Source organism: Sinocyclocheilus anshuiensis, unplaced genomic scaffold (genome assembly GCF_001515605.1).
Source record: "Sinocyclocheilus anshuiensis isolate Anshui unplaced genomic scaffold, SAMN03320099.WGS_v1.1 scaffold430, whole genome shotgun sequence".
NCBI lineage: Eukaryota > Metazoa > Chordata > Actinopteri > Cypriniformes > Cyprinidae > Sinocyclocheilus > Sinocyclocheilus anshuiensis.
This window is the reverse complement of record NW_015547641.1, coordinates 152,574-163,241: the sequence shown is the minus strand read 5'-3', so window position 1 is coordinate 163,241 and position 10,668 is coordinate 152,574.

Sequence of the window (10,668 nt, the reverse complement as noted above, 5' to 3'; positions counted from 1 at the left end):
TACTAACACCTGAACAAAATTTCACATTAGTTACAATGTTAATACAAGATAAGCGTTGCTCGTTAAAAGTAATTTTAATTCGGTAATTCAATAAGCTGACGAAAGTCGTTTGAAACGACAGCGCAGTTTACCATAGTAAAGTTTGTTACCGCTATGTTGACGGGTAAATGTTACTAAACTGGTGTGCAAAAATGTTGACAAACACAGACAAACGTACATATATTATTTTACCTTGCTTACTGGTCTTATTCTCTCGTGAGGTGTATCGACACACCGCAGATGTTCTCCGGAACTCTTCCACTCTCGCGGGTTCATCCCTGGGCAAAACCCGCGGTGCTGCCCCTCTGGTTCCGTGTCTTCCTCGGACGCGAGTGGCGCGGCGCGACTCGACAAAAGACAATGTAGAACCCATTATACTATCTACAGTGGATGCGGACAGTAAAGTGATGCCCCGGTATATTTCTGACATACAGATGTACTCCACGCGCTTGTGCTGTTTCTGACACGAAGGACAAACAGATTTTCCAATCATTACAAGCGATGTAACATACAGTGTAGTCAGTCCCAAGCTGTTGTGGCGTTGTAGACACGGTGTAAATCAAATCTTGTCAATCCAAATGTGAGAAATGAGGAAAATAAAGCAGCTTCAATGGTGCCAAAGAGGCCGTTATGGCAAATACAGTATACAGCAATTTTAAAAAATACAATAAGTCACTGTATGTGGGGTTTGACGTCACAGAAAATTCCCATGATGCAAAGGGTATTACAGTTATTTACTGTAAAGCGAATTTGCAGTATTATACTGGGTGATATACAGTAAATAACTGTAGAAATTACAGACATGTCTAACAGTGCAGCTCAAACGAGTAGCGCTGTTTTGTTACACTTTTGTTTCGTTTGCCGTTTGAAGTTTCTCAAGTGCAATAGAAATGGCAGTGCTTATGAGTTGGGAAATGCAGTGGTCACACCAGTGCTGAAAAAATTTAGTCACAGGACTCGCGGCAGAAAAAATGGTCGCAGTCTGGAGCCCTGCCTTATTATTTGATGCTTCATCTATATTATTGCAACGAAAACAAAAACACGGGAGAAGCGCTTAGCTTCATTGTTGTTTGGTCAGGTATTCTGTCACGCTTAGCCTACTGCGCTGAAGATGAGGAGACGAAGGAGCGTGGAGACGAAAGAGAGTTATATCAATGGTCTTTATTAATACTAACAGGCAGGAACACACACGTAGGGAAAGGATCAACGACATTCAATACCGGACAAGGAAACAAGGAAAAACACAGGGCTTAAGTACTCTGAACTAAATGGGGAACACCTGGAATCAAAGACATAATAAACATAGGAAACACCTGGGGAAAATGAACCTAATCAGGGAACAGGAAGACCAAATCAGGACATAAACATAACATGGAGCACGTGGGGGAAGAAAACACACACAGACAGTCTAACAGGTGTGACAGTAGGCAGCTTCAGTGATTATAATGGGAGTTTTTTGAGAGTGCTTAATGCGCACTAGACTAAAGTCTGTCATGTTCTTTGATAATTTAAGCATGTGCTCGCTTTTATTCGCTGTTTCAATAACTGTTGAAATTAAAGCGTAACTTACAATGTTTTATTGAATTATGATCACATTAAATACAAATTCAGTCGTATTAAAGGGGTCATATGATGCGATTTCAAGTCGCGATTATGGTAAGGGGCGTTACATTTCCGACGAGTGCTTGCGGTGTTCGGCCAATCACAATGCACTGGGTCAGCTGGCCAATCAGAGCAGACTGCGCTTGTCGGAAGGAGGGACTTAGGAGGACCTACAATAATGTACAGTATTTGAAAAATAATGTGTTTTTTGAACATTAAAGCATGTCAACATATTCTGTTACACCAAATACACAAAATAATGATCTTTAAAAAAGCATCATATGACCCCTTTAAAATATTTTAAGACATGACACCTAGGTACTTTCCTAAAAAGACGGCTTTGTTATGTGTAGTTATTGTAGGCTAAACATTAGGCTACTTTAGTTGCTATGCGTCTGAGTGAGAGAGAAGTGCTCCAAGTCCTGATCAGGTTAATTGACCTAAACACTGACATGATATTGAGCACAAATGAGCGGTAAAAACCCAATCGCGAATTTCATTCATTCATTCATTCATTCATGCAGGTGCAGGCGTCCTGCGCTGTCCCTGGCAAGAAGGCCCAAATCTGCCACTGATGGTACATTTAATAAGAGCAGAATATTAATTTTCTATTTAAAAATGAGAATTTGCACGTTAATGTTGTTCATAAAAGTACATTTTGTATGATTCCCAACTCAAGCTCAGTGCTTTACTGTCAAATGTGCATTACCAAGAAATAAATGTGTAATATTATTAGTAACTACACTTTTTAATGCAAAACAAACCTGCTTCTGGCGCCACCATCTGTAGAAGTTACTGGGTCTGGTGCCACTGCTAACAAATGTTAGTCTGGAGCCTTTTAAGGGACACTTTCTATGAAATGGGCACTGCGTCGCGGTCCGCTCTGAACAGCTGAAAGCCCGGCAGACTCAACGCGTTGTCCGGAATGGCGTCTTTCAGCCAGGATTCCGTGAAGCACAGAGCAGCAGAGTTTGAAAAATCCTTATTTGTCCGCGAGAGCAGAAGGAGCTCATCCGTTTTGTTGGGTAGAGAGAGGAGTTTCGCCAGATGGATGCTAGGCAAGGGCGTTCTGAATCCGCGCTGCCTGAGCTTCACGAGCGCGCCGGCTCGCTTGCCCCGTCTGCGTGTCCTGAAGCGCTTGATCAGCGCCGCAGCTCCCCCGACTACAATGTCCAGCAAAACATCAGAATAGTCGAAAACCGGTGAAATATCGGGTGGTGTGTACTGCCGAATGTCCAGCAATTTGTCTCTGGTGAAACTGATTGCAGGGATATAACTAAAGACAGGACAAACTAACAAAAACATAAAAACAACTGCGGAGCACGCCACGGAGGCAGCCATCAGCGTCGGCGCCATCTTCGAGTTCGTTATCAATAACGTTATGTCTGATCATTTGTGTAGTGGATCAAACATATTTAATAGTTCTTCCTATAGAAATATGAATTTTTGCCTATAATGTTTTAAAAAATAATAATTTTAAGATCAATGTACCTCATTCATGGAAAAATTCCAGGGACGTATAATTTATAAAAATTCATCAGAATTACCAAAATTTTGTATAACAATTATCTCATTTACATCAGGGATCATTTTTATGTCCACATTTATCTGCTTTCTAAGAGTTACTAGAAATTAACCATTTTTTAACTTTTATTTTAGAGTTGATTGAAGAAAACGAGGAGAATGAAGAATTGAGTGAAGTTGAGCAGAAAAATTATGCTAAAACTGGAGAAAAAACTTTGAGTTGGTCTCAAACCAAACAGAAAGATTTAATGAAAAGAACAGCCAAGAAATCTTTCACCTGCACTCAGTGTGGAAAGAGTTTCACATTCAAACATCATCTTGTGCTTCACATAAGAGTTCATACTGGAGAGAAACTGTTCACTTGTGATAAGTGCGGGAAGAGTTTCACACAATCATCAAAACTTACGGATCACATTAACATCCACGCTGGAGAAAAACCGTACAAGTGTTCACAATGTGACAAGAAATTCAGTCGGTCAGGAGACCTTAAAACACATGAGAGGATTCACACTGAAGAGAAGCTGTACGCATGTGATCAGTGCGGCAAAACATTTTTGAGAGCTTCATACCTGAGAACACACCTGAGAGTTTATACAAAGGAGAAGCCACATTCATGTTATTTGTGTGGAAAGACTTTTACTTCAGCAAACTGTTTAAAACGGCATGAGAGGATTCACACTGGAGGAAAACCTTATAGGTGTTCACACAGATATACTGGTTCCCTTTCATGGGAACTTCGAACTGCGTCCTCTAGGGGTCGCTATGGGGAACGCCTCGTCGTGACCCGTGTCTGAAGCATACATTGAAAAAACACCAACTCGTTGGCCGGCGACAGCCATGACGTCACTACCGGTGCGACTATAGTATAAATAGGCGCCGGGAGCTACACATCATTCTCTTCTTCGTCTTCATTGACTGTTTTGTTTGAAGCGTGCATTTCTGTGGTAAGAGCGATCTCTATTCATATCATTATGGCGAGCACTAGCTAAGAGATTAGATAGTGATTTATTGCAGCAAGCAGAAAAGACTGTGTCTTTCGCTCATGTTAAGAACACGCTGCTGAGGTGCTTTCTCTTAACACCACAAAAACAGTTAACCTATCAAAATAAACCATGTAACATATATAATAAAGGTGTATCAATGCACATTTACCGCCAGTCGTGTAAACTACGGCACGCAAAGTTTATTTATTTATTTTTTTATATCGTGAGATGGCGAAGTGCAAGAGAACAATGCAGTCTGAAGTAGCTGCTCACTTAAACGATCTTGCTCATCTCAATCTTGGTGATGTCACTGCCCTAAACGATGTTATAATGGACTATTTCACATCCAGAGATGAAGGATCGGATTATGAAGTTACTAAAGAGGAGGAGTCCGATGACAGTCTGTTATTCTGTATGCACAGGTGCGCGAACAGTTGCGCTGTGCTCGCTTTTCTAAATGTAAACTACAAGGTACACTATTCGTGCTATCTAAACATACAAGGGGTGATCAAAAGTTCAGAGACTATGCCCATCATGATAAACAACGGAAAACAGGGTAACGTTAGTCTGTTTGTGTAATGATGAGGTATAGCACTCCTGACAGACAGCTCTCGTTCTAAAGGGCTATTTTCATATCGCTATGCATTACTTTCATTTAGTTCAAATGGTGACAGCATGAACTAAAACTACAAGTTTAGAACACAAAAGTACAAGTTACAACCCCAATCTGTGTCTAGTTATGTATTAAGTCCATCAATAAGTCCAGAGTAGACCAGGAGAAGAATTGGAGAGCCTGCACGCTGTAATCGGTGATGTTTTATGAATATAAACTTAATGTTCAAATGTTCGTAAGTGTTCTGTTGTCCTTGGGGACATTTTGTATCTTTTACATCATGTACAGTGACTAAAATGTCTTTTACCACAGTAAAGTGACTTTTACTTGTGATACTTGACTGTTGTGCTTCTATTTTCATTGCCTCACTTTAAACCTGTTTTTCTCAAAATTCCATTCCTGAAAAATCATAGCTATCAGCCAACTTCAGATAGCCATAATTTTTGTTATATTCAAGCTATGGACAAAATAAAAACAGTTTTGGAAAGGGCTTGAACCCGGCTTTCATGTGGTAAAACTTAAAAAAGGCAAGGCAAGGTAATTTATTTGTAAAGCACCATTTAAAACAACAGTTAATTTACCAAAGTGCTGTACAGCTTTTAAACGTGCAAACAGCAAAAAAAAAAAAAAAAAAAAAAAAAAAAAAAAATATTTTTTTATTGGGAAATTATAGAAATTAATACTTTTATTTAGCAAGGATGCTTTAAATTGATCAAAAGTGACGATAAAGACATTTATAATGTTACAAAAAAAATTATATTTCAGATAAATGCTGTTCTTCTGAACTTTCTATTAATCAAAACCTGAAAATTTCTACTCGGCTGTTTTCAACATAATAATAATAATAAATGTTTTTTGAGCAGCAAATCAGAATATTTTAATGATTTCTGAAGGATCATGTGACTGGAGTAATGATGCTAAAAATTCAGCTTTGAAATCGCAGGAATAAATTTAATTTTAAAATATATTCAAATAGAAACAGTTATTTTAAATAGTAAAAATATTTCACTATATTACTGCTTTTGCTGTATTTTGGATCAAATAAATGCAGGCTTGGTGAGCAGAAGAGAAATCTTTAAAAAACATTAAAAATCTTACTGTTCAAAAACTTTTGACTGGTATAGTGTATATATATATATATATTGAAGTGGTGATGGGCCGCCTGGACCAAAAAAATGCCAGGGCCGATTTTTTGTCCCAGTCCAGCCCTGCTCGGAGCCATCACTGAAAAAGCACAATCGCCCCGTAATTTACATTTCGCCCTAGGGACAGTCAAAAGTTTCTGGTCAGTGGACCTAAGTGATCTGGATGGTGAGTATGATTGTAATAAATCTGAAAGATATGGTGGTGCAAGGCCATTTAAAGATTTAAAAACAAACAACAAAATCTTAAAATCAATCATATAAAGGACTGGCAGCCAATGTAGAGAAGAAATAATAGGGGTAATGGTAATGGTCACGTTTCTGAGAGCCTGTCAGCAGTCTTGCAGCAGCATTCTTGACAATTTGCAATCGAGACAAAGTGGACTGACTAATCCCCACATACAGGGAATTATAATAGTCCAGACGTGAAGACACAAATGCATGCATCACTTTCTTGAAATCATAAAATGACAAAAATGGCTTGACCTTTGTCAGTGTTCTTAATTGAAAAAAGCCTTATCTGACAACAGCATTGATCTGTTTGTCAAATTTGAAGGACTCATCAAAAAGAACCCATACATTTTTTTACCATGGATTTGCCATGAATAGATAAAGGGCCTAAATCAAATTTAGGGGACCAAACACAATAATCTCTGTTTTAGATTCATTCATATGCAAAAAAAATTCTCATCCAACCAAGTCTTCAGGTCATTCAAACAAGCAAAAAGAGGCCCTAGTGAGCTACTTTCCTTCTTTACTGGCATATATATTTGTGTGTCATCAGCGTAACAGTGAAATGATATGCTGTTTTTTTTTTTTTAAATAGACCCAATTGGAAGCACATATAATGAAAACAAAATAGGACCCAAAATGGATCCTTGGGAAATCCCACATGTAAGATGAGTTTAAGATGATGTAAATTCACCCAAAGCAACTGAAAAACTTCTATTTGTTAAATAGGACTTAAACCATTTTAAAACAGGACCTTGAAACCACACCAATCGCTCAAGCTGTGCAATAAGAATTTTATGGTCTATGGTTTCAAATGCTGCACTAAGGTCTAGTAACACCAGAACTGCAGCATTACCAGAGTCCACAGTTAACAAAACATCATTAAGAACTTTTAAAGTGCCCCGATTATGGGTTAGGAAAGTTCTTGTTTTTGTTTTGGGAGTCCACAACAACAGGTTGACATGCATGCAAGGTTAAAAAAACATTTTCATTGTCTTATAATATGCATTTATTTTTACCTTATTTGCTCAACGACTCCCAAACGATTCGTTCAACGATGAATTTTTCCAAACACCTCCTTTGCGTGACGCTAATATGCGGTGATTGGTCCGATGACCCAGTCTGTTGTGATTGGTCTACTGCGTGCAGCGCATGTCAATAACGGAACACCCATCAAGTTTTCCCGGGTCTGCACACGCAACAAGTGTCACGCCCCTGGACTCTTTGTGTTGTGTTTTCCCTCCCCAGGTGTGCTGTGTTCCCTTTAATTAGTCATTCCTTGCACCTGTGTTTTCCCAATCACCCAGTGTTTAAAAGCCCCAGTCCTTTCAGGTTTTTCTGTCGGTCCGCGAACGTCATTCCTTGTGTTCCAGTGTCTCCTATGTTCTCCATGTGATCATTAAAGACTGTGAATTGAAGTTATCTCCGTGTTTCCTCGCTCCTTGCCTCCCGAGAAGTGTGACAACAAGTGGGCGGACATAAATCTGCTAATGTTTCATGTTGACGTCAACATGAAATGGCTAAAGTTTCATTTTAAAAATGTCTTGTTTTAGTAACTCTGAATCGACTCTTTATTTTGAGAGATAACTTTATACAGTGCACTTTCAGATTTAAAACTTTGCAGGATGTTTTCATTAACTTAGAGCTGTTACACACTGCATGAAAGGTCATTTTCAAAAATCCATAATAGGGGCACTTTAAAAGTGCATATTCTGTACTGTGATGCTCCCTAAACCCAGACTGAAATACTTCAAAGACATAATTTCTATTGAAGAAAGATTGCATCTGACTGAGAACTGCTTTCTCCAACACTTTTGAGAGAAAAGGCATTTTTGAAACGGGTCTATAATTGCAATAAACTGTAGAGTCCAAATTAATGTTTTTCACACTGCATGAAAGGTAATTTTCAAAAATCCATAATAGGGGCACTTTAAAAGCGCATATTCTGTACTGTGATGCTACCTAAACCCAGACTGAAATACTTCAAAGAGAGAATTTACATTCAAGAAAGACTGCATCTGACTGAGAACTGCTTTGTCCAACACTTTGGAGAGAAAAGGCATTTTTGAAATAGGTCTATAATTGCAATACACTGTAGAGTCCAAATGAATGTTTTTAATTAGAGGCTGCACCACAGCATGTTTAAAAGAAGCCGGAACTACCCCTGATACAAGGCAACTATTTATAATAGATAAAACACTAGGCCCAACTATCAAAAACCGGTTTGATTAGTTTTGATGGAACATTATCAAGTGCCAGAGATTAAGAACCTCAAAATTATCAAACACCACAGGGCAATATAGATGTACAGATGGATTAATAACAGCAGGAGGAATTTGAGATCTAATATTTTCAATCTTTGAAATGAAAAATCTCTTAAAATGTTCACAAGTTTCCACTGAAACATCAGGCCCAATCACATTAGGTGGATTAATAACAGAGTTAATAGTATTAAATAATACTCTAGGTCTATGACAGTTTCTCTCAATAATGTCAGAGAAATATTTTGCCTTCGCTGCTCTAACAGCACTTTGATATGTATGCAAGGACTCCCTTAACATTTCATTTGACACCTGGAGCCTGCCATTTACGCTCTGCTCTTCTGCAGATTTGTCTAAGTGCTCGTGTATTATCATTAAACCAGAGTTCTGCCTTAGATTTTACATGCCTCACCTTCAAGGGTGCAATAGCATCTAGAATAGTTGTACATAAAGAATTAAAAGAACAAAACAGCGACTCTGAGTCCAAATAAGATGAAGGGTTTTCAAAGACAGAAATATCTGAAAAATCGTTAATAACACTAGAATTTATCATACGACACAGACGTGCACTAGAGCACGATTTAGTAATCTGACAGGTTTACTAAAAAAGGTAAAATTTCACCATGTGGTGGGTTTTCCTAGATCGCATCACATATTTTATCAACAACTTGTATTGTCTGCTAATTGTATTTGCATTAAGAAAATGTTTGCTTTTTGGGCTTTCTGTTTTAAATTTCTCAATAAAGCTTCTGAATTTAATGGAATGGAATTGAATTGAATCAAAAACTTTTATTGTCATTGTATTTTTATATATTACACCTGACTGGTGTAAGAAAACAAACATATAACCATAGACAATAAATAAGACTATAGATTGTGTACAGTACAATTATAAAAGTATATACAACAAGTCATAATATTGCACCTCAGTCGCTCCGGCTCCGCCGCGGATATGTCTTAAGTCCCAGATATTTAGATGGACACATAACCTAAGGATGTTGTTTTTCATGCTAAACCTGTCCAATACTTTGATTTAGTTTTTTTCTTTTATTATTATAATTTTTTTAATTAGGCTACATCTTATCATTATCACGTGTTTTCATTGATCTTAATTTCCATATTTACATGCTGCAATGTTGTGTGATTTCTCTTTTTTCTCTTCTAATCCTCACTCACGAAAACTGTTGATGCTGATCAAATACCATGTGAGTCTATAATTTTAAGTTCTTTTCATCTATTTGTGCAGATCGTATTTTTTTAAAGGAAAACACAGCGCACCTTGTACACACACTAAGTAATTTTGCCTACAGGTATTATTTTCCATATTTTCTTGATGCTTTACACTCCAGTCCAGCGGGTGGCGCTAAAACACATACGATTGCTCACCAAACACCATTAAACCCAAGAGGAAGAAGCTTAGTTTCTCCATGAGCTCTGTTGTTTTGTCTTGATGCTGGTTTAATACAAACTGTTAGAAATGCACTTTCTGTAAATAGAAAAATACAGTTTTTGAATCAGGTCAGTAAATACCTGTAATATTATCAACCTCACAGTCGTGACTAAGTTTTGAAGCAGGAATATCAGCTGAAATGAGATCTGCTGCTGTGAAGATGGTGTTTGTTAAAGAGGAGAGTGAGGAGGACATAAGTGAACCAGAACCCTGCAGAATAAAACAAGAGGAACCAGAACCCTGCAGAATAAAACAGGAGGAACCAGAAACCTGGAGAATAAAACAGGACGAACCAGAAGCCTGGAGAATAAAACACGAGGAACCAGAACCCTGGAGAACAAAACAGGAGGAACCAGAAGCCTGGAGAATAAAACACGAGGAACCAGAACCCTGCAGAATAAAACACGAGGAACCAGAACCCTGCAGAATAAAACAAGAGGAACAAGGAGGTTGGTGTTGATTCTTCATTCATCTTTAATGACTCTTTGTGGTACATTAGGGTTACAAAGCTTTAATAATACTGACAGTTATAAAGTTTCAAGCAGTTTTAGATTTAGTTTGTTGTAATAGAAACAATCTTTGGAGCTGTTGAATAATAATATAGATGGAGCAGCAAACAATAAATGTATGTTAGATAATTGTGTGGTTGATCAAACATTTAATAGTTCTCTCTATAAACATGGTATTTGTGTCTATAATGTTTAAAAAATTATATTTTGAAGATTATTGTACCTCATCATGAAAAGTTTCAGGGATGTATAATTGATCAAATTGTATCAAAAGGAACAACATTTTGTACAGAAATTGTCTTTACATTGTTACA